Here is a 14,080-nt window from a genome sequence, read left to right as displayed (position 1 = left end):
CCATACTCCCCCTTAGTTAAATTCAGTACTCCCGGACTATGGAAAACAAAACAAGACATACATGTTACAACCTTAAACAACTTTAAGAGTCCAGTGTGGCTCCCATCCGGGTGTCCATTACACTGCTCCATGGGGGACCCGCCGCGATAAAACCCCCAACGTAGGCTCTGGGCGTGCGTCAGAGCATTGATGACCCCACTCTATGCACGCCGGACGGGTTTTTCTTCAGGGGTGCTGAGCACACTGGTGCTAACTATGTACAGCTAGGTGTTGGCCACTAGAGTTGAGCGCGGTTCGTAGTTCGAGGTTCTCCAGTTCTAGGCTCGAGTGATTTTGGGGCCTGTTCTAGATCGAACTAGAACTCGAGCTTTTTGCAAAAGCTCGATAGTTCTAGAAACGTTCGAGAACGGTTCTAGCAGCAAAAAAACAGCTAATTCCTAGCTTGGTTTCCGCTGTAATAGTGTAAGTCACTCTGTGAATCACACTATTATGACATTTCAGTGTATAGTGTGCGTGAACAGCGCCTTCAGATCACTGCTGTTTCTATAATGGCGATCGCCATTTTTTTTTTTTTCCTTGTCTTCCTTCCCAAAGCGCGCGCGTGTAGTGGGGCGGGCCAGCATGTCAGCCAATCCCAGACACACACACAGCTAAGTGGACTTTTAGCCAGAGAAGCAACGGCATGTGTGATAGGATGTCCATGTCACATGTCCCTGCATTATAAAACCGGACATTTTCCTCCAGGACGCCATTATCTCTTCTGCGTCTTTGGTGTCAGACATCACTGTCGCAGCTCCGTCCTCCTGAGTCCTATCGCCGATACAACTGTATGCGCTCCATACACAGCGTTAGACAGCTTAGGGAGAGCACTTTCTATCAGTCCTTTTAAGGGCTCAAACCGGCAGGGTCAGAGAGCCATAGGTGACAGGTCCTGAAAACAGAGACAGCGTCTGTGTAGCCAAGGTCAGGGATTTCGTCGCTGCATTTCACCATTAGGAGGGAATAGAAAGGCAGGCTTCCATTCCTCTACCCAGAGCCCCACAATCCTGGCACTGTACCCTCCTGTCCTCTGCACACTCCAACTCATTATAACTAAGCCATTATACTAGCAAACACTCAGTGTACCTAGTGGCATCCTAAACGTGGCTATTGGACTTTGCTATAGTCCCACTAGTGCAAAGACATTTGCAGAGCGCGTCTGCCTGCATTGCACACTCCAACTCATTATAACTAAGCCATTATACTAGCAATTTTTGCTGCCAGTTTAAGGGCCGTAGTTGCATTGTCAGGGATATTTATTCTTTATTATTCTGCTGTTAATAAAGCTAGACCACCACTGCAATCTACACCACCTCTCAATTTTTACTACCACATTTTCAGTCCACAATCTTGTCGCAATCAACATGAATGGCAAAATGACAGATGCTGGTGGAAAGGGGAAGAGGCGTGGTGGAAAAGGCAAAAAAGGTTTTGTCCGTGGGGAAGGTGGCAAAGCTCCATTATCATCTGCTGAAGATAGACCATCTACCAGCAAAAGTAAGATGTCTACTACTTACCGTGGACAATCCGATGTGCTCCCTTTTTTACGGACACGAACAACAGGAACAAAGGTAGATGATGGCCAAAAAAGGAAAATGCTTGAATGGATCTCAAGTGGTCCAACAAGTGCCCTCTCAGCCACTTCAAGTACCGCATCCAAAAAACACCAGTCCTCTGAGTTGTCATCCCAATCAAACTTGATTTCTCCCAGCTCTGAAGTCTCCATCAGCCCTGCACAGTATGGTGGAACTGAGATGGCTGAGTCTGCAGAGCTGTTCAGTCACACTATAGCCTGGGAATCAGAGGTCTGCTCCCAAGCTACAGTGAGTACAGAACAGGAAATGGTCTGCAGTGATGCCCAGAACCTTTGTGACTCTGATTCAGGCCGTGAGGACCAAGTTTCGGAGCATAATGTTGACCCTTTGTCACAAACTGTAACACCTGTGGTTATAGACAATGAGGAACATACTGATGAAGATGAGACTCAGATACCCGATTGGGATGACAACTTAAATATTCGGTCAGGGCAAGAAGAGGCTCGGTCTGAGGGGGAGGGGAGTGCAAACACAACAATTGATGATGAAGTTCTAGATCCCACCTACTGTCAACCCACAGTCAGGCACTCGAGGAGGTCAACAGAGGTGGTGGAGGAGGATGCAACTGATGACGAAGTTACCTTGCGCCTTCCTGGACAGAGTCGGAGTACTGGTAGCACGTCTACAACTGCATCCTCAGCCACCACTCTGCCTCTGAGCATTATTCGGGGTGGATCAACAGGTCGCATGGCCTCTAAGCCTTGCCTAGCCTGGTCCTTTTTTGACATAGAAAAAGATCGCCCAAATTATGTGATCTGTAAAATTTGTCATGGTTCTCTTAGTAGAGGTCAAAACCTCAGCAGTTTGACAACTTCTTCCATGAATCGTCACATGAATAAATATCATATGGCCCTGTGGGAAGCTCACCGTGCTGCAATGCGGCCTAGCGGAGCGAACCATCCACCGCCTGCCCCTTCCAGTGCATCCGCGCGCTCGTCATCTTCTAGGACTGTGGGGACAGCTGTCACACCTGTTTTTCCACCCACAACTTCCACCACTGTAACCGCAACAGGCAGTTTGCTTGGTAGGTCGTCAGTTGTTTTGGAAGGGGAAACAAGTGAGTGTGTACAGCTCTCTCAGACATCGATAGCACCAACTTTGGATGAAGGCAACATCATCTCTCCGCCTGCACTTTCCTCACAAACCTGCATTTTTCCAGGGACACCCTACTCAACACCGTCTACACACAGCAGCCAGATCTCTGTCCCTCAGATGTGGACAAATAAAAGGCCATTTCCTGCGACCCATGACAAAGCTAAGAGGTTGACTCTATCCCTCTGTAAGCTGTTGGCTACAGAAATGCTGCCTTTCCGCCTAGTGGACACACAGGATTTTAGAGACCTTATGTCTGTCGCTGTGCCCCAGTACCAGATGCCTAGTCGCCACTACTTTTCTAAGAAAGGTGTGCCCGCGCTACACCAGCATGTCGCACACAACATCACCGCTTCCTTGAGAAACTCTGTGTGTGAACGGGTGCATTTCACCACCGATACTTGGACCAGTAAGCATGGACAGGGACGTTACATGTCGCTCACTGGGCACTGGGTAACTATGGTGATAGATGGTGAAGGGTCTGCTGCACAAGTCTTGCCGTCCCCACGACTTGTGTGTCAATCCTCTGTCTGTCCAAGTTCCGCCACTGCTTCTGCATCCTCCACCTCATCTGGGTCCTCCACCTCCGCCCCAAGCCTGCCTGGTCAGGCCACCAGCGTTCTCACTGCGCAGAAGGAATCACGCACCCCTCATTACTATGCTGGCAGCAGAGCGCAACGGCATCAGGCGGTCTTTAGCTTGACATGTCTTGGGAATAAGAGTCACACAGCTGAGGAGTTGTGGTCAGCTCTGCGGTCCGAGTTTAATAAATGGTAGTCTCCACTCAACCTGCAGCCTGGTAAGGCCGTGTGCGACAATGCTGCAAACCTGGGTGCGGCCCTTCGCCTGGGCAAGGTGACACACGTACCTTGTATGGCTCACGTGTTGAACCTTGTCGTGCAGCAATTTTTAACACAGTATCCCGGCCTAGATGGCCTTCTGAACAGGGCACGAAAACTGTCTGCTCACTTCCGCCGTTCAAGCGCCGCAGCTGAGCGACTTGCATCGCTACAGAAGTCTTTCGGCCTGCCGGTTCATCGCCTGAAATGCGATGTGGCGACACGCTGGAATTCAACTCTCCACATGTTACAGCGACTGTGGCAGCACCGCCGTGCCCTGGTGCAATACGTCATGACGTATAGCCTGGGCCAACGAGATGCAGAGGTGGGGCAGATCACCCTGATGGAGTGGTCTCAGATCAAGGACCTATGCACCCTTCTGCACAGTTTCTACATGGCGACGAATATGTTTAGCGCTGACAATGCCATTATCAGCATGACGATTCCAGTCATTTACATGCTGGAACACACGCTAAACACTATTCGGAGTCAGGGGGTGGGACAACAGGAAGGGGATGAACTACAGGAGGATTCATATGCGCAAGACACAACAACATCACCAAGGTCCAGACGTTCATCATCACCAAGGCGCCAGGCATGGCAGCATGGGGGACAGGGATCAACAAGGGCGCATGGTAGCAGGCGAGATGTTGAGGAAGGTGCAGGAGGACATGAAGAAATGGAGGACGAACTGTCCATGGACATGGAAGACTCAGCAGATGAGGGAGACCTTGGTCAAATTTCAGTTGAAAGAGGTTGGGGGGAGATGTCAGAGGAAGAAAGAACGGTTAGCACCTCTATGCCACAAACACAGCGTGGACTTGGTCCGCATGGCTGCGCAAGACACATGAGTGCCTTCTTGTTGCACTACCTCCAACATGACCCTCGTATTGTCAAAATTAGAAGTGATGATGACTACTGGCTTGCCACACTATTAGATCCCCGGTACAAGTCCAAATTTTGTGACATAATTCCAGCCATAGAAAGGGACGCACGTATGCAGGAGTATCAGCAGAAGCTGTTACTCGATCTTAGATCCGCTTTTCCACCAAACAACCGTGCAGGTGCAGGGAGTGAATCTCCCAGTTGTAACTTGACAAACATGGGACGGTCTCGTCATCTTCAACAGTCTACACGTACCAGTAGGACCGTATCTGGTGCTGGTAACAGCAATTTTATGGAATCTTTTCATAATTTTTTTAGACCCTCTTTTGCAAGGCCACCAGAGACAACAAGTCTGACACATAGTCAACGGCTGGAGAGGATGATACAGGAGTATCTCCAAATGAACATCGATGCCATGACTTTGCAAATGGAGCCTTGCTCCTTTTGGGCTTCAAACCTAGAAAAATGGCCAGAGCTCTCAACTTACGCCTTGGAGATTTTGTCGTGTCCAGCTGCCAGCGTTGTCTCTGAACGTGTCTTCAGTGCTGCTGGGTGTGTGCTGACAGATAAGCGCACACGTCTGTCCAGTGACAATGTGGACAGACTGACGTTCATCAAAATGAACAAGTCATGGATCCAGAAGGAACTTACAACCCCTGTGTCATCCTGGGGAGAGTAAATGCTTGTGGATTTGGAATGTGCGTGATGCAAATCTAGCTGTGAAGTGTACAACTAGGGCACAAGTGCTGCCACTGAATGGGTGGGTGTGTGTGGGGCCCAATTTTTGGAAAAAAGGGAGACTCCGCTTGGAGTAACCCTTGCTTGCTGTGTTTTTAAAAGAAGCCAAGATGAACAGAGCTGGGATCAGGAAAGACTTTGCTACCTACCCCGGTGTCATCCTGGGGACGGTTAATTATGGCGTATTTTTGAATGTGCCTGATGCAAATCTAGCTGTGAAGTGTACAACTAGGGCACAAGTGCTGCCACTGAATGGGTGGGTGTGTGTGGGGCACAATTTTTGGAAAAAAAGGGAGACTCCGCTTGGAGTAACCCTTGCTTACATTGTTTTTAAAAGAAGCCAAGATGAACAAGTCATGGTTCAGCAAAGACTTTATCTACCTACCCCGGTGTCATCCTGGGGACGGTTAATTATGGCGTATTTTTGAATGTGCTTGATGCAAATCAAAACATCCTGTTTGCAACTAGGGCCCAAGTGCTGCCACTGATGGGGTGGGTGTCTGTGTGGCCCAATTTTTGGAAAAAAGGGAGACTCCGCTTGGAGTAACCCTTGCTTGCTGTGTTTTTAAAAGAAGCCAAGATGAACAAGTCATGGTTCAGCAAAGACTTTATCTACCTACCCTGGTGTCATCCTGGGGACGGTTAATTATGGCGTATTTTTGAATGTGCGTGATGCAAATCTAGCTGTGAAGTGTACAACTAGGGCACAAGTGCTGCCACTGAATGGGTGGGTGTGTGTGGGGCCCAATTTTTGGAAAAAAGGGAGACTCCGCTTGGAGTAACCCTTGCTTGCTGTGTTTTTAAAAGAAGCCAAGATGAACAGAGCTGGGATCAGGAAAGACTTTGCTACCTACCCCGGTGTCATCCTGGGGACGGTTAATTATGGCGTATTTTTGAATGTGCCTGATGCAAATCTAGCTGTGAAGTGTACAACTAGGGCACAAGTGCTGCCACTGAATGGGTGGGTGTGTGTGGGGCACAATTTTTGGAAAAAAAGGGAGACTCCGCTTGGAGTAACCCTTGCTTACATTGTTTTTAAAAGAAGCCAAGATGAACAAGTCATGGTTCAGCAAAGACTTTATCTACCTACCCCGGTGTCATCCTGGGGACGGTTAATTATGGCGTATTTTTGAATGTGCTTGATGCAAATCAAAACATCCTGTTTGCAACTAGGGCCCAAGTGCTGCCACTGATGGGGTGGGTGTCTGTGTGGCCCAATTTTTGGAAAAAAGGGAGACTCCGCTTGGAGTAACCCTTGCTTGCTGTGTTTTTAAAAGAAGCCAAGATGAACAAGTCATGGTTCAGCAAAGACTTTATCTACCTACCCTGGTGTCATCCTGGGGACGGTTAATTATGGCGTATTTTTGAATGTGCGTGATGCAAATCTAGCTGTGAAGTGTACAACTAGGGCACAAGTGCTGCCACTGAATGGGTGGGTGTGTGTGGGGCCCAATTTTTGGAAAAAAGGGAGACTCCGCTTGGAGTAACCCTTGCTTGCTGTGTTTTTAAAAGAAGCCAAGATGAACAGAGCTGGGATCAGGAAAGACTTTGCTACCTACCCTGGTGTCATCCTGGGGACGGTTAATTATGGCGTATTTTTAAATGTGCTTGATGCAAATCTAGCTGTGAAGTGTACAACTAGGGCACAAGTGCTGCCACTGAATGGGTGGGTGTGTGTGGGGCACAATTTTTGGAAAAAAAGGGAGACTCCGCTTGGAGTCACCTTGCGGTGTTTTACATGACTTTAGAAGGGCGTGCCATGCCTATATCTGTGTCTCCTCCTCTTTTTCCTTGTCCAGCTCTTTTGTTTTTGCATAAGTATATGTCCTTGTCACTTTCCCATGTGTTTGTGTTGTGTTGTGAGTTGTTTGTGACCTTTTGGACACCTTTGAGGGTGTTTTCTAGGTGTTTTTATGTGTTTGTGATTGCCTGCCATTGTTTCCTATGCAGTTCGAGTTCGGTTCGTCGAACGTTCGACGAGCCGAACTCGAACGGGACCTCCGTTCGGCGAACCGACCTCGAGCCGAACCGTGACCGGTTCGCTCATCTCTATTGGCCACCCATAGTCCAGTGGCCCAATTGTCCATTTTCTCAATCAAAAAAGAAAAACATTTTATACACAACATTACAGACATTGCACATAACTATTTACATTCTAATAAGTACTCTTTCTTTTTACTCTCTATACCTTGGAGGGGGCTTTCCCCGAGTGCTGCGTTGAGACCTGCGTAGCTCTGGTGTTTGTCCCTGACTACTTGGTGTGTCTTCTACCTCAGCACTACAGGTAGGCCTAACCCTGATAGGTAAGCGTGATGATTGCCTATGTGGTCTAAGAGTCGCCAAGGGTATGACAGGTTCACCACTGACAGGGGGTTGATTCTCCTGTTCCACTGCTGGCGTGTGATCTCGTGTTGGAGTGGACGGTTCTTTAGGTGGATCTGGAACCTTTTCTGTTTCTGGCTCGACCAACTGCGGGAACGTCAACACTGGTACCACTATGGCATTGTTTATTCGGGTCCAAGTTTTGGGGAATTTTCCCAGGATTGTTTGGATCATCTCTTCCTCTTTTTCTGGACTTTGGGGACTTTCTTGTACTTTTTCTACTTCTTTTTGGATTCTGCACCGTTCGGGGCATGCTTTCAGGCGGTCTCGAGAAACTGCTTGATAGGTCTTGCCTTCATCTTTGCTTATGAGGCATACCTTACTATTGTCAAAGTTGGAGGGGATAATGGTGTAGGGTTCATTCTCCCACTGATCATCTAATTTATGCGCCCTCCGCTTTTTCTTGAGGACCTGTTCTCCAGGTGCTAAGGGAGTTGCTGGAGCTGTTTGATTGTAATGCTGCTCTTGTCTCATTCTTGCTTGAGACAGGCTCCTTTCTACGCATTCCTGGACCTTGCGGTACTGCTGTTGTCGCTCTGTATCCCAATCTTCTATCTCCTGAACCGCTTCAGGTGACACAGTCCCCATCTCAAAGTCTACAGGTAACTTGCCAGGTCTTGCTCGCATCAGGTAAGCAGGGCTGCAGTTGGTCGAATTTACCGGGATATGGTTGTACAGGTCTACCAGATCTGGTAACTTCTCTGGCCATTGGTTTCTTTCTTCCAGAGGTAGAGTCTTGAGCATATCAATAACCACATGGTTCATCTTCTCGCACAATCCATTGGTGTGGGGGTGGTACGGTGTGGTTCTGATTTTCTTACAACCGTACATGTTACAGAACTCTTGGAACACTTCTGCCTCGAATGCAGGACCTTGATCGGTCAGTACCCTTTCAGGGTAACCGTGAGGTCGACAAAAGTATGCCTGAAATGCTCTAGCTGCTGTTCTGGCTGTCTGGTCCTTCACGGGCACTACTACCAGGAAACGAGAGTAATGGTCCACAATGGTGAGGGCGTACACATAGCCTGACCGGCTTGGTGTTAACTTCACGTGGTCCAGGGCCACCAACTCCAGGGGCTGCTTCGTGACAATTGGCTGTAGGGGAGACCTCTGGCTGGCATCATCTTTCCGCCTCAGGTTACACGGACCACAGTCTCGGCACCACTTCTCAACGGTCTTTCTCATGTGCACCCAGTAGAACAGATCACGGAGTAGGGTCTCCAACTTCTTCCACCCGAAGTGTCCTGCGTTATCATGATAAGCTGCTAGGACCATTGGAGCATCCCTCTGTGGGACCACTATCTGCCAGACGAGTTCATTCGTTCGCCAGTTGACATATCTCTTGCAGAGCTTGCCTTGGTATGTGAACAGTCGTCCCCTCTCCTTCCACAGCTGCTGGGCTTCTTCTGGAGCATCTGGGCCAAGATGGGTCTCAGCTTGTGCTAGCTTTTCTTTGACCAATCGCACGGCCGGGTCACCGTTCTGTGTCTCTTCCCAATTATGGTGGAGTAATGGGTTGACCGGGACCTCGTGCTGGCTCGAGCGCTTCACTCCTACAGCATGCTCACACTGGGAAACACCTTGGTGATGGAAAGCCGGTAACTCTATCTCTTCGAGTTCATCCAGGTCTTCTCCAGACTCGGGTAAGTGAGGCATTCTGGACAGCGCATCAGCATTGTTATTCTTCTTGCCAGCCCGATACTTGATGGTAAAGTCAAAGTTAGACAGCCGGGCCATCCATCGCTGTTCCAACGCACCTAACTTGGCTGTTGCCAGGTGTGTCAACGGATTGTTGTCCGTGAAGATGGTGAACTTGGCCGATGCCAGATAGTGCTTGAAGCGTTCAGTCACTGCCCAAACAATAGCGAGGAACTCCAGCTTGAAGGAACTGTAGTTTTCTGGATTCCTTTCTGTGGGCCGAAGCTTCCTACTGGCGTACGCTATCACCCTCTCTCTGCCTCCCTGCACCTGGGACAGAACTGCTCCCAGTCCCACGTTGCTGGCGTCTGTATACAGTACAAACGGCTGGCTGTAGTCAGGGTAGGTCAGAATTTCTTCTCCCGTGAGAGCCCCTTTCAGCCGGACAAAGGATGTTTCTAGTTGGCTGCTCCATTCAAATGGAGGGCTCTGCTTCTTAGCCTGCTTTGGCTGGCCCACCAGGAGATCTTGAAGGGGCGCTGCTATCTTGGTGAAACCATCAATGAACCTTCGGTAGTAGCCCACCAGCCCAAGGAACTGCCGCACCTCCTTTACCGTGGTGGGTCTTGGCCAGTCCTTAATTACGGTGACTTTCTCCGGATCAGGTGCCACACCTTCTGCGCTGACCACATGACCCAGGTACTGTACCTTTGGCTTCAAGAGGTGACATTTGGACGGCTTTATCTTCAGGCCATAATTCGACAAGGACTCAAACACTTCTGCTAAGTGCCTCAGGTGGTCTTCATAAGTCTTGGAGTAGACTATGACGTCATCCAGGTACAACAGCACGGTTTCAAAGTTGTGGTGGCCCAAGCAGCACTCCATCAACCTTTGGAATGTCCCTGGGGCGTTGCAGAGCCCGAATGGCATACAGTTGAACTCACAGAGGCCCATTGGTGTCGTGAATGCAGTCTTCTCCTTGTCCGCCTCTGCCACGGGAACCTGCCAATACCCACTGGTGAGATCCAAGGTGGAGAAATAGTTAGCTGACTTTAAGGCTGTTAGTGACTCCTCTATTCTGGGTAGTGGATAAGCATCTTTATGTGTAATGCAGTTAATTTGCCTGTAATCTACACACATTCTCATTGTACCATCTTTTTTCTTTACGAGCACTAGTGGAGCTGCCCAGGGGCTACAACTATCTCTGATAACCCCAGCCTCCTTCATTTCCCGTAACATTTCTTTGGCACGCTGATACTGTGCGGGGGGTACAGGGCGGTATCTCTCTTTAATGGGATGATGATCACCCGTGGGGATTTGATGTTTAACCCCTTTCACCTGCCCAAAATCTAGGGGGTGTTTGCTGAAGACCCGCTCGTACTCCTGTACCACCCGGTAAACCCCATGCTTTTGGTGTGAGGGGGTGGAGTCGGTGCCCACATGTAATTTTTGGCACCAGTCTTCCAGCTGCCCCTTGGAGCCATTGTCTTCCGCCTGGTCGGACGGGATCAAGGGTTCCACTGCTTTGATGGTATTGTTGCTGACAGTGTACAGTTTTGCTACAGTGGCGTACCGGGGCAATTTGGCTTCCTCCTCCCCACAATTCAGGACACGGACGGGCACTCTCCCCTTGCGAACGTCTGCTACCCCTCTGGCTATCAGGACTCCAGGCCTACTGTCTGAATACACCGGTTCTACCAAGGCATGGTAATCCTGACCCCTGAGGCCTATTGCTGCCCGACACCATATCAACATTTCACTTCTTGGGGGTATTGCAATGGGGAGGGGGTCACTTACCCTCACACTGCCAATTTCTCCTCCGGCCAGCTCTACCTGCTGCCTCCTCATCAGGGCTCTGATCTACCTCTGTAGGGCACGCTGCTGCCCGGAGCTGGCAGTTTCAGATGCCTGTTGCAACAAAATTATCACTTCGGCAATACAATTTTCTATCACATTTGTACCAATGGTTAGCAGTGGGTCAGATTCTTTGCGATCAATATCTACAATTATCATCCCCTGACATGGCAATTCTACCCGCCCCACTTTAATGGTTACTTCCTTGTACCCAATTTGAGGTAAGGGCTGACCATTACTGGCCACAATTGTTAAATCATCATCTGGGCCATGGTCAATGTCTGAATCAGCCCAATATCTTTTGTACAGTTTATAAGGGATGGTTGTTACCTGGGACCCCGTATCCAGGAGGGCATTCAAAGGGATCCCATCCAGCGCAATAGGAAGGACCGGTCGTCCTCCCACATATTTGCTGCGGCTGGGGGTTGAGCCGGGCTTCCTTACACCTGGGGGTTGGCTCCTGGCCCCAGGCTTGGCCCATTTAAAGGACAGTGTCGTGCAATGTGGCCCGCCTGGCTGCAGCGGCGGCAGATTGGTTGTCCCGTTGAATCATACCGGTCTGTGTCTTTGCCTCGGGTCGGCGGAATCCTCCTCCGTCGCATCCATGGGACGTCATCTGGGCTGGAGGCCAACTCGATTCTTGCAGGCGATGGGGTCACTTGTAGAGACTGCACGGTCTTGGCAAGGGCAGCTACAGTCTTGGTCAGCTCCTGGACCTGCTGTCTGAGTTCTGCAGTGGGATCCTTATCCAGGGACTGCGCCTCAGCCCCTGCAGCAGCTCGTGTTGCAGGCACCACCCCGGGGTACGTGATAGCAAGAGGCCGGAGGGGTACTGGGTCATTCGGTGTAGATTCTCTCAGTACCCGGATGGCCTGGTCCTTAAACTTTGCAAAGTCCAGAGCAGGGTTCTGCAGGACCATGATACGCAGCTGGGTCCTGTGGGCATCTGACAGGAGCCCCCCTATGAACTGCTCAGTTAGGAGTTTGTGTTCTTCACGTACACTCTCTGGGTCCACCTGTTTAACTGCTTTCAGGGCCTCCTGCAAGTTTAAGGCATAGTCCCTTATGCTGTCTGTGGCCCGTTGTTTGCACCCAAAGAATCTCATCTTTATTTCTGCTGCGGTGCGGGTGTCAAAAGTACTCTTTAGCTTGGCCAGTATCTGGGTTGCTGTCCCTTTATCTGTATCAGGCCAGGACTTCACTTCACGCTGGGCCGCGCCGGCTAGCTGCCCCATTAATATGCCCACCTTCTGGCTCTCAGTCAGAGGATACACCGGGAACAAGCTGTGCAGACTTTCTCTGAAGTCGCTCAAGGTATGGGACTCCCCGGAGTACTGCGGCAGCCATTCCGCTCCCGGGATGTACGGCATTGTGATCGGCATTACCGGCGCTACAGCGGGGGCTGGGGCGACGGCGACTGGGATTGCTTCGGCGGGCGCCGCGGCGTCTCGGGCTATGGCAGCCACCTGCCCTCCCTCCGAGTCGGACATCTTCCTCCCCCTTAGTGAACCTTACCAGGCTCCGTTCACTTTTCAAATTCCCTTCTGGGTCGCGCGGGGTTAACAGCGCTCTGCTCTGATGGCGCGCTCCCTTCGCGCTCTTTGTCAGGCACGCTCCCCTTCTTCCTGCGCTCAGCGAGGCTAATGGCGGCGGCAGTTTGCAACCAGTAACACAGTCTTTTAAGCACAGTTTCTGCAGGCGCACAGTACCCGGTGGGACCGGGCACGAAATCCTGTTCGTGACGCCAAAAGTTGACTCGCCCACCCCAGGGCTATGGGACACCCGGTGCCGGGCCAGACTAGTCCGGTGGTAGTCAGTGGTGGCTGGGCCCGGTGGCCCTGGTGGGTGTCAGTAGAATATGTGGCTTGATGAATAAAGTTTGTGTTCGTGACGCCACCTGTGGTCTGCGGCTATTAAGCCGCAGCTGCTGTGTGAGGCCTCCGGGGTGATGTTATGGCAGCAATGGTGGTACTGCTCCCCACAGGTGGAGCGGAGCCCCGGGGACACTGTTAGTGCTCGTGAAAGTCTATGGGGTTGTGTGGCTAACACGGTGCAGGGCCGACAGGCAATGAAAGAACCAGGCACAAACAACAGTCTCTTTACCTTTTCCTCTTTTACTTTGGGAACAGTCCAGTCCTGGGAGACCGTTACAGGTGGTGATGGGGATCTGGTCGGCCTGGAAGTACTTGGGGTGATCTTTCTGGCCAGCTGAGTATGAGGCCTACTCCTGTACTTTTCTTTGTTATGATAGGACCCTACTTCTCTGAATCCAGCAATGGCCCTCTTTGCTGCTGGGACTGATGGTACGTCCCTTTCCCTCTGTAGCAGGCTGCGCAGGCCCTCTCTGGTGCTTCTCTGCTGGAGTCCACACCGGGCCCTGATGCTGCAGCTGTATCTTTGGGATGTTTATGGGCCAGGTGCTTGCAGCTCTCCTGCCCTTCGGATTCGGCTACCAGGGAGTATTTTAAGCCCTGGTGGCCACAGACTCCGATGTCCGAGTCTCTCCGCTGCCTCTCAGCTACTCCTGCTTCCCTGGGCCAAGCTACTCTAGCGGAAGCGGGGTGGTATTGAGGAGAGAGGTAGATCAGTTGGGCAGCAGAATTAAGGATGGATTGGAGAGGGGTGAGCGTGTTAGCAGGGAGACCACAGAGGAGGAAGTTGCAGTAGTCGAGGCGGGAGATTATGAGAGCATGCCCTAGCATTTTTGTAGATTGAGAATTGAGGAAGGGACGGATTCTGGAAATATTTTTGAGTTGAAGGCGGCAGGAGGTGGTGAGGGATTGAATGTGTGGTATGAAGGACAAGGCAGAGTCAAAGGTCACTCCGAGGCACCGAACTTTGGGTGCTGGTGAGAGCGCGATGTTATTTATTGTAATAGATAGATCAGATTGAGAGTGTAGGTGAGATGGAGGAAAGATGATCAGTTCAGTTTTGGCCACATTGAGCTTTAGGAAGCGAGAGAAGAAGGAAGATATAGCAGATAGGCACTCTGGGATTCTGGACAGCAGAGAGACGACA

This window comes from Anomaloglossus baeobatrachus (genome assembly GCF_048569485.1).
Source record: "Anomaloglossus baeobatrachus isolate aAnoBae1 chromosome 5 unlocalized genomic scaffold, aAnoBae1.hap1 SUPER_5_unloc_16, whole genome shotgun sequence".
Taxonomy (NCBI): Eukaryota; Metazoa; Chordata; class Amphibia; order Anura; family Aromobatidae; genus Anomaloglossus; species Anomaloglossus baeobatrachus.
Note: the sequence above shows the minus strand (reverse complement) of the source record.